At 38.2% G+C, this 18985-nt stretch overlaps 1 protein-coding gene across 4 annotated transcripts in view; it reads right to left on the minus strand.

The window, feature by feature from the left end:
* LOC142339353 (uncharacterized) overlaps positions 1–18985 on the minus strand; it is a 180574-nt gene that overhangs the window by 131849 nt on the left and 29740 nt on the right. The gene's annotated exons all lie outside the window — the stretch shown is intronic.

Genomic DNA, 18985 nt, shown 5'->3' on the forward strand with positions numbered 1-18985 from the left:
AGTTGGTAAAAGATTTCGGTAAGAAAGTCAGGAAATCTTGAGCGTTTTCTTTTTAAAATAGTGCTTCTCAAAAGCAGCTGCTACATTTCCAAAACTTTGCTATGCAAAGACAATTCAAGTTGAGCGCAAATTCATCAATTTAAAAGTCTTGCAGACAAATGCCCTCTGATAGGGCTTTAGCAAGCAATGTTTTTGAATGAGAACTGTAGTGCAAAAACCTCAGTGAGAGGATGAGAGCGTATTAATTAAAAGAGCCAAGATATTGAGTTGGTAAAAGATTTCGGTAAGAAAGTCAGGAAATTTTGAGCGTTTTCTTTTTAAAACAGTGATTCTCAAAAACGGCTATTAAATTGCTAGAAACCTTGATGTGCAGAGACAATTCAAGTTGAGCGCAAAATCAAACTTTTACAAGTCTTGCAGACAAATGCCCTCTGATAGGGCTTTAGCAAGCAATGTCTTTGAATGAGAACTGTAGTGCAAAAACCTCAGTGAGAGGATGAGAGCGTATTAATTAAAAGAGCCAAGTATTGAATTGGTAAAAGATTTCGGTAAGAAAGTCAGGACTTCTTGAGCGTATTCTTTTTAAAACAGTGTTTCTCAAAAGCAGCTGCTAAATTGCTAGAAACTTTGATGTGCGGAGACAATTCAAGTTGAGCGCAAATTCAACATTTTACAAGAATTGCAGACAAATGCCCTCTGATAGGGCTTTAGCAAGCAATGTTTTTGAATGAGAACTGTAGTGCAAAAACCTCAGTGAGAGGTTGAGAGCGTATTAATTAAAGTAGAGAGCCAAGGTGTTACTTGGTAAAAGATTTCGGTAAGAAAGTCAGGAAATCTTGAGCGTTTTCTTTTTAAAACAGTGCTTCTCAAAAGCAGCAGCTAAATTGCCAGAAACTTTGCTATGCAAAGACAATTCAAGTTGAGCGCAAATTCATCAATTTAAAAGTCTTGCAGACAAATGCCCTCTGATAGGGCTTTAGCAAGCAATGTTTTTGAATGAGAACTGTAGTGCAAAAACCTCAGTGAGAGGATGAGAGCGTATTAATTAAAAAAGCCAAGTATTGAATTGGTAGAAGATTTCGGTAAGAAAGTCAGGACTTCTTGAGCGTATTCTTTTTAAAACAGTGTTTCTTAAAAGCAGCTGCTAAATTGCTAGAAACTTTGATGTGCGGAGACAATTCAAGTTGAGCGCAAATTCAACATTTTACAAGTCTTGCAGACAAATGCCCTCTGATAGGGCTTTAGCAAGCAATGTTTTTGAATGAGAACTGTAGTGCAAAAACCTCAGTGAGAGGTTGAGAGCGTATTAATTAAAGTAGAGAGCCAAGGTGTTAGTTGGTAAAAGATTTCGGTAAGAAAGTCAGGAAATCTTGAGCGTTTTCTTTATAAAACAGTGCTTCTCAAAAGCAGCAGCTAAATTGCCAGAAACTTTGCTATGCAAAGACAATTCAAGTTGAGCGCAAATTCATCAATTTAAAAGTCTTGCAGACAAATGCCCTCTGATAGGGCTTTAGCAAGCAATGTTTTTGAATGAGAACTGTAGTGCAAAAACCTCAGTGAGAGGTTGAGAGCGTATTAATTAAAGTAGAGAGCCAAGGTGTTAGTTGGTAAAAGATTTCGGTAAGAAAGTCAGGAAATCTTGAGCGTTTTCTTTTTAAAATAGTGCTTCTCAAAAGCAGCTGCTACATTTCCAAAACTTTGCTATGCAAAGACAATTCAAGTTGAGCGCAAATTCATCAATTTAAAAGTCTTGCAGAAATATGCCCTCTGATAGGGCTTTAGCAAGCAATGTTTTTGAATGAGAACTGTAGTGCAAAAACCTCAGTGAGAGGATGAGAGCGTATTAATTAAAAGAGCCAAGATATAGAGTTGGTAAAAGATTTCGGTAAGAAAGTCAGGAAATCTTGAGCGTTTTCTTTTTAAAACAGTGATTCTCAAAAACGGCTATTAAATTGCTAGAAACCTTGATGTGCAGAGACAATTCAAGTTGAGCGCAAAATCAAACTTTTACAAGTCTTGCAGACAAATGCCCTCTGATAGGGCTTTAGCAAGCAATGTTTTTGAATGAGAACTGTAGTGCAAAAACCTCAGTGAGAGGATGAGAGCGTATTAATTAAAAGAGCCAAGTATTGAATTGGTAAAAGATTTCGGTAAGAAAGTCAGGACTTCTTGAGCGTATTCTTTTTAAAACAGTGTTTCTCAAAAGCAGCTGCTAAATTGCTAGAAACTTTGATGTGCGGAGACAATTCAAGTTGAGCGCAAATTCAACATTTTACAAGTCTTGCAGACAAATGCCCTCTGATAGGGCTTTAGCAAGCAATGTTTTTGAATGAGAACTGTAGTGCAAAAACCTCAGTGAGAGGTTGAGAGCGTATTAATTAAAGTAGAGAGCCAAGGTGTTACTTGGTAAAAGATTTCCGTAAGAAAGTCAGGAAATCTTGAGCGTTTTTTTTTAAAACAGTGCTTCTCAAAAGCAGCAGCTAAATTGCCAGAAACTTTGCTATGCAAAGACAATTCAAGTTGAGCGCAAATTCATCAATTTAAAAGTCTTGCAGACAAATGCCCTCTGATAGGGCTTTAGCAAGCAATGTTTTTGAATGAGAACTGTAGTGCAAAAACCTCAGTGAGAGGATGAGAGCGCATTAATAAAAGTAGAGAGCCAAGGTGTTGAGTTGGTAAAAGATTTCGGTAAGAAAGTCAGGAAATCTTGAGCGTTTTTTTTTAAACAGTGCTTCTCAAAAGCAGCTGCTAAATTTCCAGAAACTTTGCTATGCAAAGACAATTCAAGTTGAGCGCAAATTCATCAATTTAAAAGTCTTGCAGACAAATGCCCTCTGATAGGGCTTTAGCAAGCAATGTTTTTGAATGAGAACTGTAGTGCAAAAACCTCAGTGAGAGGTTGAGAGCGTATTAATTAAAGTAGAGAGCCAAGGTGTTAGTTGGTAAAAGATTTCGGTAAGAAAGTCAGGAAATCTTGAGCGTTTTCTTTTTAAAACAGTGCTTCTCAAAAGCAATGGCTAAATTTCCAGAAACTTTGCTATGCAAAGACAATTCAAGTTGAGCGCAAATTCATCAATTTAAAAGTCTTGCAGACAAATGCCCTCTGATAGGGCTTTAGCAAGCAATGTTTTTGAATGAGAACTGTAGTGCAAAAACCTCAGTGAGAGGATGAGAGCGTATTAATAAAAGTAGAGAGCCAAGGTGTTGAGTTGGTAAAAGATTTCGGTAAGAAAGTCAGGAAATCTTGAGCGTTTTTTTTTAAACAGTGCTTCTCAAAAGCAGCTGCTAAATTTCCAGAAACTTTGCTATGCAAAGACAATTCAAGTTGAGCGCAAATTCATCAATTTAAAAGTCTTGCAGACAAATGCCCTCTGATAGGGCTTTAGCAAGCAATGTTTTTGAATGAGAACTGTAGTGCAAAAACCTCAGTGAGAGGTTGAGAGCGTATTAATTAAAGTAGAGAGCCAAGGTGTTAGTTGGTAAAAGATTTCGGTAAGAAAGTCAGGAAATCTTGAGCGTTTTCTTTTTAAAACAGTGCTTCTCAAAAGCAGCTGCTAAATTTCCAGAAACTTTGCTATGCAAAGACAATTCAAGTTGAGCGCAAATTCATCAATTTAAAAGTCTTGCAGACAAATGCCCTCTGATAGGGCTTCAGCAAGAAATGTTTTTGAATGAGAACTGTAGTGCAAAAACCTCAGTGAGAGGATGAGAGCGTATTAATTAAAAGAGCCAAGATATTGAGTTGGTAAAAGATTTCGGTAAGAAAGTCAGGAAATCTTGAGCGTTTTCTTTTTAAAACAGTGATTCTCAAAAACGGCTATTAGATTGCTAGAAACCTTGATGTGCAGAGACAATTCAAGTTGAGCGCAAATTCAAACTTTTACAAGTCTTGCAGACAAATGCCCTCTGATAGGGCTTTAGCAGGCAATGTTTTTGAATGAGAACTGTAGTGCAAAAACCTCAGTGAGAGGTTGAGAGCGTATTAATTAAAGTAGAGAGCCAAGGTGTTAGTTGGTAAAAGATTTCGGTAAGAAAGTCAGGAAATCTTGAGCGTTTTCTTTTTAAAACAGTGCTTCTCAAAAGCAATGGCTAAATTTCCAGAAACTTTGCTATGCAAAGACAATTCAAGTTGAGCGCAAATTCATCAATTTAAAAGTCTTGCAGACAAATGCCCTCTGATAGGGCTTTAGCAAGCAATGTTTTTGAATGAGAACTGTAGTGCAAAAACCTCAGTGAGAGGATGAGAGCGTATTAATAAAAGTAGAGAGCCAAGGTGTTGAGTTGGTAAAAGATTTCGGTAAGAAAGTCAGGAAATCTTGAGCGTTTTTTTTAAACAGTGCTTCTCAAAAGCAGCTGCTAAATTTCCAGAAACTTTGCTATGCAATGACAATTCAAGTTGAGCGCAAATTCATCAATTTAAAAGTCTTGCAGACAAATGCCCTCTGATAGGGCTTTAGCAAGCAATGTTTTTGAATGAGAACTGTAGTGCAAAAACCTCAGTGAGAGGTTGAGAGCGTATTAATTAAAGTAGAGAGCCAAGGTGTTAGTTGGTAAAAGATTTCGGTAAGAAAGTCAGGAAATCTTGAGCGTTTTCTTTTTAAAACAGTGCTTCTCAAAAGCAGCTGCTAAATTTCCAGAAACTTTGCTATGCAAAGACAATTCAAGTTGAGCGCAAATTCATCAATTTAAAAGTCTTGCAGACAAATGCCCTCTGATAGGGCTTTAGCAAGAAATGTTTTTGAATGAGAACTGTAGTGCAAAAACCTCAGTGAGAGGATGAGAGCGTATTAATTAAAAGAGCCAAGATATTGAGTTGGTAAAAGATTTCGGTAAGAAAGTCAGGAAATCTTGAGCGTTTTCTTTTTAAAACAGTGATTCTCAAAAACGGCTATTAAATTGCTAGAAACCTTGATGTGCAGAGACAATTCAAGTTGAGCGCAAATTCAAACTTTTACAAGTCTTGCAGACAAATGCCCTCTGATAGGGCTTTAGCAGGCAATGTTTTTGAATGAGAACTGTAGTGCAAAAACCACAGTGAGAGGATGAGAGCGTATTAATTAAAAGAGCCAAGATATTGAATTGGTAAAAGATTTCGGTAAGAAAGTCAGGAATTCTTGAGCGTATTCTTTTTAAAACAGTGCTTCTCAAAAGCAGCAGCTAAATTGCCAGAAACTTTGCTATGCAAAGACAATTCAAGTTGAGCGCAAATTCATCAATTTAAAAGTCTTGCAGACAAATGCCCTCTGATAGGGCTTTAGCAAGCTATGTTTTTGAATGAGAACTGTAGTGCAAAAACCTCAGTGAGAGGATGAGAGCGTATTAATAAAAGTAGAGAGCCAAGGTGTTGAGTTGGTAAAAGATTTCGGTAAGAAAGTCAGGAAATCTTGAGCGTTTTCTTTTTAAAACAGTGCTTCTCAAAAGCAGCTGCTAAATTTCCAGAAACTTTGCTATGCAAAGACAATTCAAGTTGAGCGCAAATTCATCAATTTAAAACTCTTGCAGACAAATGCCCTCTGATAGGGCTTTAGCAAGCAATGTTTTTGAATGAGAACTGTAGTGCAAAAACCTCAGTGAGAGGTTGAGAGCGTATTAATTAAAGTAGAGAGCCAAGGTGTTAGTTGGTAAAAGATTTCGGTAAGAAAGTCAGGAAATCTTGAGCGTTTTCTTTTTAAAACACTGCTTCTCAAAAGCAGCTGCTAAATTTCCAGAAACTTTGCTATGCAAAGACAATTCAAGTTGAGCGCAAATTCATCAATTTAAAAGTCTTGCAGACAAATGCCCTCTGATAGGGCTTTAGCAAGAAATGTTTTTGAATGAGAACTGTAGTGCAAAAACCTCAGTGAGAGGATGAGAGCGTATTAATTAAAAGAGCCAAGATATTGAGTTGGTAAAAGATTTCGGTAAGAAAGTCAGGAAATCTTGAGCGTTTTCTTTTTAAAACAGTGATTCTCAAAAACGGCTATTAAATTGCTAGAAACCTTGATGTGCAGAGACAATTCAAGTTGAGCGCAAATTCAAACTTTTACAAGTCTTGCAGACAAATGCCCTCTGATAGGGCTTTAGCAAGCAATGTTTTTGAATGAGAACTGTAGTGCAAAAACCTCAGTGAGAGGATGAGAGCGTATTAATTAAAAGAGCCAAGATATTGAATTGGTAAAAGATTTCGGTAAGAAAGTCAGGAATTCTTGAGCGTATTCTTTTTAAAACAGTGTTTCTCAAAAGCAGCTGCTAAATTGCTAGAAACTTTGATGTGCGGAGACAATTCAAGTTGAGCGCAAATTCAACATTTTACAAGTCTTGCAGACAAATGCCCTCTGATAGGGCTTTAGCAAGCAATGTTTTTGAATGAGAACTGTAGTGCAAAAACCTCAGTGAGAGGATGAGAGCGTAATAATTAAAAGAGCCAAGAAATTGAGTTGGTAAAAGATTTCGGTAAGAAAGTCAGGAAATCTTGAGCGTTTTCTTTTTAAAACAGTGTTTCTCAAAAACAGCTGTTAAATTGCTGGAAACTTTGATGTGCAGAGACAATTCAAGTTGAGCGCAAATTCAACATTTTACAAGTCTTGCAGACAAATGCCTTCTGATAGGGCTTTAGCAAGCAATGTTTTTGAATGAGAACTGTAGTGCAAAAACCTCAGTGAGAGGATGAGAGCGTATTAATTAAAAGAGCCAAGATATTGAGTTGGTAAGAGATTTCGGTAAGAAAGTCAGGAAATCTTGAGCGTTTTCTTTTTAGAACAGTGTTTCCCAGAAAAAACTATAAATTGCTAGAAACTTTGATGTGCAGCGACAATTCAAGTTGAGCGCAAATTCAACCTTTTACAAGTCTTGCAGACAAATGCCCTCTGATAGGGCTTTGGCAAGCAAAGTTTTTGAATGAGAACTGTAGTGCAAAAACCTCAGTGAGAGGATGAGGGCGTATTAATTAAAAGAGCCAAGATATTGAGTTGGTAAAAAATTTCGGTAAGAAAGTCAGGAAATCTAGAGCGTTTTCTTTTCAAAACAGTGTTTCTCAAAAACAGCTGTTAAATTGCTGGAAACTTTGATGTGCAGAGACAATTCAAGTTGAGAGCAAATTCAACATTTTACAAGTCTTGCAGACAAATGCCTTCTGATAGGGCTTTAGCAAGCAATGTTTTTGAATGAAAACTGTAGTGCAAAAACCTCAGTGAGAGGATGAAAGCGTAATAATTAAAAGAGCCAAGATATTGAGTTGGTAAAAGATTTCGGTAAGAAAGTCAGGAAATCTTGAGCGTTTTCTTTTTAAAACAGTGTTTCTCAAAAACAGCTGTTAAATTGCTGGAAACTTTGATGCGCAGAGACAATTCAAGTTGAGCGCAAATTCAACATTTTACAAGTCTTGCAGACAAATGCCTTCTGATAGGGCTTTAGCAAGCAATGTTTTTGAATGAGAACTGTAGTGCAAAAACCTCAGTGAGAGGATGAGGGCGTATTAATTAAAAGAGCCAAGATATTGAGTTGGTAAAAAATTTCGGTAAGAAAGTCAGGAAATCTAGAGCGTTTTCTTTTCAAAACAGTGTTTCTCAAAAACAGCTGTTAAATTGCTGGAAACTTTGATGTGCAGAGACAATTCAAGTTGAGCGCAAATTCAACATTTTACAAGTCTTGCAGACAAATGCCTTCTGATAGGGCTTTAGCAAGCAATGTTTTTGAATGAAAACTGTAGTGCAAAAACCTCAGTGAGAGGATGAAAGCGTAATAATTAAAAGAGCCAAGATATTGAATTGGTAAAAGATTTCGGTAAGAAAGTCAGGAAATCTTGAGCGTTTTCTTTTTAAAAGTGTTTCTCAAAAACAGCTGTTAAATTGCTGGAAACTTTGATGTGCAGAGACAATTCAAGTTGAGCGCAAATTCAACATTTTACAAGTCTTGCAGACAAATGCCTTCTGATAGGGCTTTAGCAAGCAATGTTTTTGAATGAGAACGGTAGTGCAAAAACCTCAGTGAGAGGATGAGAGCGTATTAATTAAAAGAGCCAAGATATTGAGTAGGTAAAAGATTTCGGTAAGAAAGTCAGGAAATCTTGAGCGTTTTCTTTTTATAACAGTGTTTCCCAAAAACAACTATCAAATTGCTAGAAACTTTGATGTGCAGAGACAATTCAAGTTGAGCGCAAATTCAACCTTCTACAAGTCTTGCAGACAAATGCCCTCTGATAGGGCTTTAGCAAGCAATGTGTTTGAATGAGAACTGTAGTGCAAAAACCTCAGTGAGAGGATGAGAGCGTATTAATTAAAAGAGCCAAGATATTGAGTTGGTAAAAGATTTCGGTAAGAAAGTCAGGAAATCTTGAGCGTTTTCTTTTTATAACAGTGTTTCCCCAAAAAAACTATTAAATTGTTAGAAACTTTGATGTGCAGAGACAATTCAAGTTGAGCGCAAATTCAACCTTTTACAAGTCTTGCAGACAAATGCCCTCTGATAGGGCTTTGGCAAGCAATGTTTTTGAATGAGAACTGTAGTGCAAAAACCTCAGTGAGAGGATGAAAGCGTAATAATTAAAAGAGCCAAGATATTGAGTTGGTAAAAGATTTCGGTAAGAAAGTCAGGAAATCTTGAGCGTTTTCTTTTTAAAAGTGTTTCTCAAAAACAGCTGTTAAATTGCTGGAAACTTTGATGTGCAGAGACAATTCAAGTTGAGCGCAAATTCAACATTTTACAAGTCTTGCAGACAAATGCCTTCTGATAGGGCTTTAGCAAGCAATGTTTTTGAATGAGAACGGTAGTGCAAAAACCTCAGTGAGAGGATGAGAGCGTATTAATTAAAAGAGCCAAGATATTGAGTTGGTAAAAGATTTCGGTAAGAAAGTCAGGAAATCTTGAGCGTTTTCTTTTTATAACAGTGTTTCCCAAAAACAACTATTAAATTGCTAGAAACTTTGATGTGCAGAGACAATTCAAGTTGAGCGCAAATTCAACCTTTTACAAGTCTTGCAGACAAATGCCCTCTGATAGGGCTTTAGCAGGCAATGTGTTTGAATGAGAACTGTAGTGCAAAAACCTCAGTGAGAGGATGAGAGCGTATTAATTAAAAGAGCCAAGATATTGAGTTGGTAAAAGATTTCGGTAAGAAAGTCAGGAAATCTTGAGCGTTTTCTTTTTATAACAGTGTTTCCCCAAAAAAACTATTAAATTGTTAGAAACTTTGATGTGCAGAGACAATTCAAGTTGAGCGCAAATTCAACCTTTTACAAGTCTTGCAGACAAATGCCCTCTGATAGGGCTTTGGCAAGCAATGTTTTTGAATGAGAACTGTAGTGCAAAAACCTCAGTGAGAGGATGAGAGCGTATTAATTAAAAGAGCCAAGATATTGAGTTGGTAAAAGATTTCGGTAAGAAAGTCAGGAAATCTTGAGCGTTTTCTTTTTATAACAGTGTTTCCCAAAAAAAACTATTAAATTGTTAGAAACTTTGATGTGCAGAGACAATTCAAGTTGAGCGCAAATTCAACCTTTTACAAGTCTTGCAGACAAATGCCCTCTGATAGGGCTTTGGCAAGCAATGTTTTTGAATGAGAACTGTAGTGCAAAAACCTCAGTGAGAGGATGAGAGCGTATTAATTAAAGTAGAGAGCCAAGGAGTTGAGTTGGTAAAAGATTTCGGAAAGAAAGTCAGGAACTCTTGGACGAATTCTTTCTAAAAGTGTTTCTCAAAAGCAGCTGCTATATTTCTACAAACTTTGATGTGCAGAGACAATTCAAGTTGAGCGCAAATTCGACATTTCACGAGTCTTGCAGACAAATGCCTTCGCATAGGGCTTTAGCAAGCAAAGTTTTTGAATGAGAACTGTAGTGCAAAAACCTCAGTGAGAGGATGAGGGCGTAATAATAAAAGTAGAGAGCCAAGGTGTTGAGTTGGTAAGAGATTTCGGTAAGAAAGTCAGGAAATCTTGAGCGTTTTCTTTTTATAACAGTGTTTCCCAAAAACAACTATTAAATTGCTAGAAACTTTGATGTGCAGAGACAATTCAAGTTGAGCGCAAATTCAACCTTTTACAAGTCTTGCAGACAAATGCCCTCTGATAGGGCTTTAGCAAGCAATGTGTTTGAATGAGAACTGTAGTGCAAAACTCTCAGTGAGAGGATGAGAGCGTATTAATTAAAAGAGCCAAGATATTGAGTTGGTAAAAGATTTCGGTAAGAAAGTCAGGAAATCTTGAGCGTTTTCTTTTTATAACAGTGTTTCCCCAAAAAAACTATAAAATTGTTAGAAACTTTGATGTGCAGAGACAATTCAAGTTGAGCGCAAATTCAACCTTTTACAAGTCTTGCAGACAAATGCCCTCTGATAGGGCTTTGGCAAGCAATGTTTTTGAATGAGAACTGTAGTGCAAAAACCTCAGTGAGAGGATGAGAGCGTATTAATTAAAAGAGCCAAGATATTGAGTTGGTAAAAGATTTCGGTAAGAAAGTCAGGAAATCTTGAGCGTTTTCTTTTTATAACAGTGTTTCCCAAAAAAAACTATTAAATTGTTAGAAACTTTGATGTGCAGAGACAATTCAAGTTGAGCGCAAATTCAACCTTTTACAAGTCTTGCAGACAAATGCCCTCTGATAGGGCTTTGGCAAGCAATGTTTTTGAATGAGAACTGTAGTGCAAAAACCTCAGTGCGAGGATGAGAGCGTATTAATTAAAGTAGAGAGCCAAGGAGTTGAGTTGGTAAAAGATTTCGGAAAGAAAGTCAGGAATTCTTGGACGAATTCTTTCTAAAAGTGTTTCTCAAAAGCAGCTGCTATATTTCTACAAACTTTGATGTGCAGAGACAATTCAAGTTGAGCGCAAATTTGACATTTCACGAGTCTTGCAGACAAATGCCTTCGCATAGGGCTTTAGCAAGCAAAGTTTTTGAATGAGAACTGTAGTGCAAAAACCTCAGTGGGAGGATGAGGGCGTAATAATAAAAGTAGAGAGCCAAGGTGTTGAGTTGGTAAGAGATTTCGGTAAGAAAGTCAGGAAATCTTGAGCGTTTTCTTTTTATAACAGTGTTTCCCAGAAAAAACTATAAATTGCTAGAAACTTTGATGTGCAGCGACAATTCAAGTTGAGCGCAAATTCAACCTTTTACAAGTCTTGCAGACAAATGCCCTCTGATAGGGCTTTGGCAAGCAAAGTTTTTGAATGAGAACTGTAGTGCAAAAACCTCAGTGAGAGGATGAGGGCGTATTAATTAAAAGAGCCAAGATATTGAGTTGGTAAAAGATTTCGGTAAGAAAGTCAGGAAATCGAGCGTTTTCTTTTCAAAACAGTGTTTCTCAAAAACAGCTGTTAAATTGCTGGAAACTTTGATGTGCAGAGACAATTCAAGTTGAGCGCAAATTCAACATTTTACAAGTCTTTCAGACAAATGCTCTCTAATAGGGCTTTAGCAGGCAATGTTTTTGAAAGAGAACTGTAGTGCAAAAACCTCAGTGAGAGGATGAGGGCGTATTAATAAAATTAGAGAGCCAAGGTGTTGAGTTGGTAAAAGATTTCGGTAAGAAAGTCGGGAATCTTTGGAGGAATTATTTTTTAAACTGAATTTCCCAATAGTAGTTGATAAATTCCTAGAATCTTTGATATGCAAAGACAATTCAAGTTGTGCGCAAATTCAACATTTAACAAGTCTTGCACACAAATGCCTTCTGATAGGACTTTGTCAAGCAATGTTTTTGATTGAGAACTGTAGTGCAAAAACCTCAGTAAGAGGATGAGAGCGTAATAATTAAAAGAGCCAAGATATTGAGTTGGTAAAAGATTTCGGTAAGAAAGTCAGGAAATCTTGAGCGTTTTCTTTTTAAAACAGTGTTTCTCAAAAACAGCTGTTAAATTGCTGGAAACTTTGATGTGCAGAGACAATTCAAGTTGAGCGCAAATTCAACATTTTACAAGTCTTGCAGACAAATGCCCTCTGATAGGGCTTTAGCAAGCAATGTGTTTGAGTGAGAACTGTAGTGCAAAAACCTCAGTGAGAGGATGAGAGCGTATTAATTAAAAGAGCCAAGATATTGAGTTGGTAAAAGATTTCGGTAAGAAAGTCAGGAAATCTTGAGCGTTTTCTTTTTATAACAGTGTTTCCCAAAAAAAACTATTAAATTGTTAGAAACTTTGATGTGCAGAGACAATTCAAGTTGAGCGCAAATTCAACCTTTTACAAGTCTTGCAGACAAATGCCCTCTGATAGGGCTTTGGCAAGCAATGTTTTTGAATGAGAACTGTAGTGCAAAACCTCAGTGAGAGGATGAGAGCGCATTAATTAAGGTAGAGAGCCAATGTGTTGAGTTGGTAAAAGATTTCGGTAAGAAAGTCAGGAATTCTTGGACGAATTCTTTTTAAGTGTTTCTCAAAAGCAGCTGCTAAGTTGCTAGAAACTTTGATGTGCAGAGACAATTCAAGTTGAGCGCAAATTCAACATTTTACAAGTCTTGCAGACAAATGCACTCTGATAGGGCTTTCGCAAGCAATGTTTTTGAATGAGAACTGTAGTGCGAAAACCTCAGTGAGAGGATGAGAGCGTATTAATAAAAGTAGAGAGCCAAGGTGTTGAGTTGGTAAAAGATTTCGGTAAGAAAGTCGGGAATCTTTGGAGGAATTATTTTTTAAACTGAGTTTCCCAATAGTAGTTAATAAATTCCTAGAATCTTTGATATGCAAAGACAATTCAAGTTGTGCGCAAATTCAACATTTAACAAGTCTTGCACACAAATGCCTTCTGATAGGACTTTGGCAAGCAATGTTTTTGATTGAGAACTGTAGTGCAAAAACCTCAGTAAGAGGATGAGAGCGTAATAATTAAAATAGAGAGCCAAGGTTTTGAATTGGTAAAAACTTTCGGTAAGAAAGTCAGGAATCCTTGGAGGAATTATTTTTAAAACTGAGTTTCTCAATAGTAGTTGATAAATTCCTAGAATCTTTGATATGAAAAGACAATTCAAGTTGTGCGCAAATTCAACATTTAACAAGTCTTGCACACAAATGCCTTCTGATAGGACTTTGGCAAGCAATGTTTTTGAATGAGAACTGTAGCGCAAAAACCTCAAGGAGAAGCTGAAAGCGTATTAATTAAGATAGAGAGCAAAGGTGATAAGTTCGTAAAAACTTTCGATAAGGAGGTCAGGAATCCTGGGAAGAATTGTGTTTAAAACAGTTTCTCAACAGTAGCTGCTAAATTGCTAGAATCTCTGATATGCAGAGACAATTCAAGTTGAGCGTAAATTCAACATTTTACAAGTCTTGCAGACAAATGCCTTCTGATAGGGCTTTGGCAAGCAAGGTTTTTGAATGAAAACTGTAGTGCAAAAACCTCAGTGAGAGGATGAGAGTGTATTAATTAAGATAGAGAGCAAAGGTGTTGAGTTGGTAAAAGCTTTCGATAATAAAGTCAGGAAACCTGGGACGAATTATTTTTAAAACGGAGTTTATTAACAGCAGCTGCAAAATTGCTAGAAACTTTGCTATGCAAAGACAATTCAAGTTGAGCGCAAATTCAACATTTTAGAAGTCTTGCAGACAAATGCCCTCTGATAGGGCTTTAGCAAGCAATGTTTTTGGATGAGAACTGTAGTGCAAAAACCTCAGAGAGGATGAGAGCGTATTAATTAAAGTAGAGAGCCAAGGTGTTGAGTTGGTAAAAGATTTCGGTAAGAAAGTCAGGAATTCTTGAGCGTATTCTTTTTAAAACAGTGTTTCTCAAAAACAGTTGTTAAATTGCTGGAAACTTTGATGTGCAGAGACAATTCAAGTTGAGCGCAAATTCAACATTTTACAAGTCTTGCGGACAATTGCCTTCTGATAGGACTTTGGCAAGAAGTTTTTGAATGAGAACTGTAGTGTTAAAATCTCAGTGAGACGAGAGCGTATTAATTTTACAAGTGTTGCCGAGAAATGTCTTCTGACATAAGAAAGACCAAATGAGTCGAATTGCTGCTAAGGTAGTTCTTTCTGCCGTTCATAAAACTTTCTTGAAAAAAGTAGAACCTCTTGATAATCATTTCCAAAATATCAGAGATATAAATGAAAAACACAAAAGATATATTTGATACATATCAGTGACAAACCAACACCTGCATTTCCACAAAACTCAATGAATAAGGAAATACCACAAACACATCATTTTAAGAGCAACTAAAAGGTTGAAGTGAAAACTCGGATCTATTCATTTAGGCCCCCTTCCATTCAGCTTAATGGGGATGTATCTTTACCAGGCGCACATAGTAACGTCCTATATAAAAACATAAAAATCATATTTGGGGTCCGAAACATTACAGATCCAGAAGCTCACTCACAAGTTAGATAACAAGAGGAAACCTAGTTCTAGAGAGTTTATTGATCATCTAAAATCTCTCCCTCTTCGAGGCCAGTTGGCTGATCTTTCACATCAGGCTCTGATGTTTCCTCCTTCTTTAAACCCAAAAAATTTTTGGGAGCTTTGGCATCCTCTTCTGATGAGGGTGACAGCTCTGCTTCAATTTTCCTCATCTCCTCTTCCGTGTATTTCTGATTTTTATCGGCACCTTTTTTTCCCTTTCCTGCTTTCTTCCGGGATGCCGGCTTCGGACAGAGAGCTTCACCAATTGGATCAGTAGCTGAACGTAACTCAATAAGCATACCACCTCCACTCTTTTTTTCGTCTGCTTTCACCTCAGAGCCACCGATTTCACAAGCCATCGTCTCCACCTTCTTTCGCTTTGCTTTGCTGCAGGATATTTTATCATCAGCGTCAAATAGAGGTTTTCGAACAAGTTGATTCTGCTCTTTTTCCAGCTTTCTTCGCAGTTTATCAGCTCCTTCCATTCTCTCACGCCTCTCCTTTCTTGCCTTCTGTTTTGTCAGCCCAAAATCGTCCGACAGCAGAAACTCATTCAATCGGGTATTCAAAGGATCAACGTTTAGTCCAATGAAAAAAAGACAGGCCGAATTAAACTGCATAACCAATTTTTTCACATTTCCAAATGATTCGGATACTTTCTTCCTTAAATCACGAATCTCAGCCACCGCCTTCTCTGACTTCCCAACACTTTGTTCGACATGCAAAATCGCTAGCTCAACCTCCTTTTCGCCCGTATCAAAACTTTTCTTGAAATGGCTTTGCAGCGACGATATTGCAAAAGTTGCATTCATCATTCTTAAAGCTTTTCGAGAAATGCTAAAACTGATAGGAACCGACTTTCAAGCATTAGGTCTGAGACAAAGTCTGAGGCCTCAGCAACGTAACGTAAAAAACCGCGGTACCAGTCAGTTTCAAAAAGAGCAAAAACTATGCTTTCACAACAAGGTCTGGGTACAGCGCGTCTCATATATATCGTCTGGAGAAAAACGTTATCATGCGGAAAAAAGCGAAGGTCATATATGCATGCATGCATAACATAGATACGAACAAACATACATGCATACACACACACACACACACACGAACACACACAGAAACACGTACCTTAACAAAACCATGCTCATTCATCCTCACTCTACTTTCAAATTAGAGCGAAAAAATTTCACGCCGCAAAACCACTCGCTTTTTCGCTCCGCTTCCTGTTTCGGCGTGACCAAAATCATTTCTCCAATATGACTTCAAAAATCATAAAAATGTGTGAACAGATTTAAAAAAAAAGACAGCGCCCCAATACAATTCAAATTCGTTGAATTGTAAAATGTAAAAAAAAAATTAGGAGCGCTATAATAGCCGGCTGATAAGCTGAGGCGGCTATTAATGAAGTCCATTTGTTTCAACACAAACGCTCAATTTTTAAACTACACTTCTGAAATCGTCGCCAACGTTTCCTATAGCTGCTAAAACCTATCCTCAAAATAACACTCGAGCAGCATTTACGGCGTATACAACACCAGGGTTCGGTCAAAAATCCCAATAGCCTAACTGTAAACTCCTCCCCCTCCAGCTCCCCCTTTCATTGTCCATCTATAACCATTTACCGCGTCTTTCCAAGTCCACACTCTACGTTTTGTATATCTCGGCTGTTTCAGTGCATTTACCAGCTGTGATTACAATAATAGAATTTATTCCCGCAGTGATTACAGTCTTGAATTTGAAGACAGTCTGAAGTCTGAAGTAAACGAAAACATCCTTAAGATCACACTTTCCCTCCATTTCATTCGTTTTATGTCCATGTTTATGAAATTTGAGCTTTGAACTTTCTCCAGTGTAGCGTTTTTGAAACCTTGCCTTATATCAAGTATAGCGTGCCCCATAAAGTCCCAAGCGTGTCCCAAAGGGTGTCCCGAATAAGCGAATATTTCAAAATCCACAGGTTAGAGTTAAGTTCAATTTTAAAAATTAGAAAAATGATGAATTGAAGCTTACTGGAAAAACGTCGACATTCAAATGAACACATTGATGCTCAATTGCACGTTTATGGCGTTTTTCGAACTTTGGCCTATTTCAACTTTATGGTACAGACTTAGTATGGGACACGCTGTAGTTTGTCTTGGCAGGCGAACGTCTGAAAATCGCCAAAAAAGGCTATTGAGCATCAGTTTCATCTGAATAAATGCCGACACTTTACTCCCCTTTCGAACTTTAACCGTCGAACTCTTGTCAAGCAATTTAACTCCTTCATTAATTCAATTTTTATGGATCACACTTTAGTTATTACATGGCAAAGTAGGAAGTACTAAAACTGTAACAGAAACACAACTTAATACCCTTGGTCTTTACTTTTTAACAGTTGATGCCTTTCCTGGGGATTCTTAATTTTGAAAATTAACCTGAACATAGTTCTATTGAATTTTTAGAACATGCATCTTTCGACCGCTTCAGCAAGGGGCATTTGACCAAATTAAGCACTCTCTTGGACTCAGTCTCCAATTCACTTTTATCCATATCCATATTAGCAGACGGCACCAATGGCAGCACCCGATGTATCGTAGGAATCGTTGTAGGCGTTGATACGGTTGTCTTACCAAATCCTCGTGGGTAATATCGGCAATTAGGTCAAGTAAAAGAGCAATACAAAAGCAACAAGGAAGAATGATTGCAGCATGTTTTACGTTTATCAATGATGGCAGACAACATACTTGCCAAATTTATAGTTTTCGCATACGAAAACGTCAAAACATACAATTTAGCAGAAAGTGCTCTTTTGCACGCCGATGCTTTCTTAGCGACTCGAACTAATCATTTTTGATCTACACGTTTTAAATTCGACCATTGAACGTAGGTCCAGTGATTTTTTGGAACAATCGCTCGCGAACCACTTTAGGTCCACTGACTTTTGGAACAATCGCTCGCGAACCACTTTTGGAACAACCAGGGCGCAATAGCACAGAGGTATCTGCCCCGGGCTACCACTCTTTAGACCCGGGTTCAATTCCCCCCATCTACTTTTTTTTGGCTTTTTGGTTCTGAATCCAACCCCTGCCACACTCACGCCCAGATACATACACACCACATACATACACACACACTATTGCATACACCCAACAAGCACCAATAATCCCAGGACCACCAGGCCGCAATAGCACAGAGGTATCTGCCCCGGGCTACCACTCTTTTGACCCGGGTTCAATTCCCCCCATCTAATTTTTTTTGGCTTTTTGGTTCTGAATCCAACCCATGCCACACTCACGCCCACACACACACACACACACACACACACACACTATTGCATACACCCAACAAGCACCAATCATCCCAGGACCACCAGGCCGCAATAGCACAGAGGTATCTGCCCCGGGCTACCACTCTTTTGACCCGGGTTCAATTCCCCCCATCTAATTTTTTTTTGGCTTTTTGGTTATGAATCCAACCCATGCCACACTCACGCCCACACACACACCACATACATACACACACACACACTATTGCATACACCCAACAAGCACCAATCATCCCAGGACCACCAGGCCGCAATAGCACAGAGGTATCTGCCCCGGGCTACCACTCTTTTGACCCGGGTTCAATTCCCCCCATCTAATTTTTTTTGGCTTTTTGGTTCTGAATCCAACCCATGCCACACTCACGCCCCCCCCACACACACACACCACACATAAACACACACACCCACTATTGCATACAACCAACAAGCACCACATATCCCAGGACCACCCGGACGCAATAGCACAGAGGTATCTGCCCCGGGCTACCACTCTTTTGACCCGGGTTCAATTCTCCCATCTACTTTTTTTGGCTTTTTAGCCTTTTTGGCATCTCTCGACGTGACCGCTTAACCATGCTGCTCAACGCACCTCTTAAACATGCGCTTCGAGAGGCTTCTTAAACATGCAAAAATTTGTCTGTTTTAGAGCTCACGCGTTTAATATATAAGATTATTCAAGGTGGAAAAGGAGACAATTTGCGCGCTCGTTATTTGACTTTTAGTGGTCAACTGCGAACAGCAGCCACGGGACTATTCTAAATGAGAACAATTTAGATAACTCACAAATAAAGAAGTCGAAAGTGAAAAAGTCACCCGAATAGAATATGGCGGCACGAAAAATCATTTGCGAAGCAAAAAAAATGCACTAAAAAGACCAACAGGACTAATGCAATTGCTACAAAACTCGATCGAGAGCAATTAAAGAAAGAAAAAAAGCTACTCTAAGAGAAATCAAAATGCTCTGAGAGGATTTCGCATATCAAACTACCAAAACCTAAAAACGTAACCGATGAGCTGATAATCTTAAAGATAACGACCAAAAGTTATAACGAGCAAATCAGAAACAAATTTGAAACAAATATGCGATCAAAAAGGTAATATAACCAACTATCGTCGGGCGAATTGCTTTCAAACGACCGGCGAGTAGCTAGCCACAATTTAGCGAACCAGCTTTAGCTTAATTGAGGGTGCGTGAGGTGAGCGCAGCGAGGGGTGCATGGGGGCAACAGTGGGGGGGGGGGGGGGGGGGGGCTTACGACCTGAACGATGTGCAGGGGTGGAGGTTGGGGAGGCTGATGTGGGAGGCGGGTGGTCTGGAGGGATCAATTTTTAAGATCCGCTTTTCACACAATAAGTATAAGTTCTCCAAAACAGTTTCT

The sequence above is a fragment of the Convolutriloba macropyga genome, chromosome 1, assembly GCF_964194025.1.
Source record: "Convolutriloba macropyga chromosome 1, txConMacr16.3, whole genome shotgun sequence".
Classification (NCBI taxonomy): Eukaryota; Metazoa; Xenacoelomorpha; order Acoela; family Convolutidae; genus Convolutriloba; species Convolutriloba macropyga.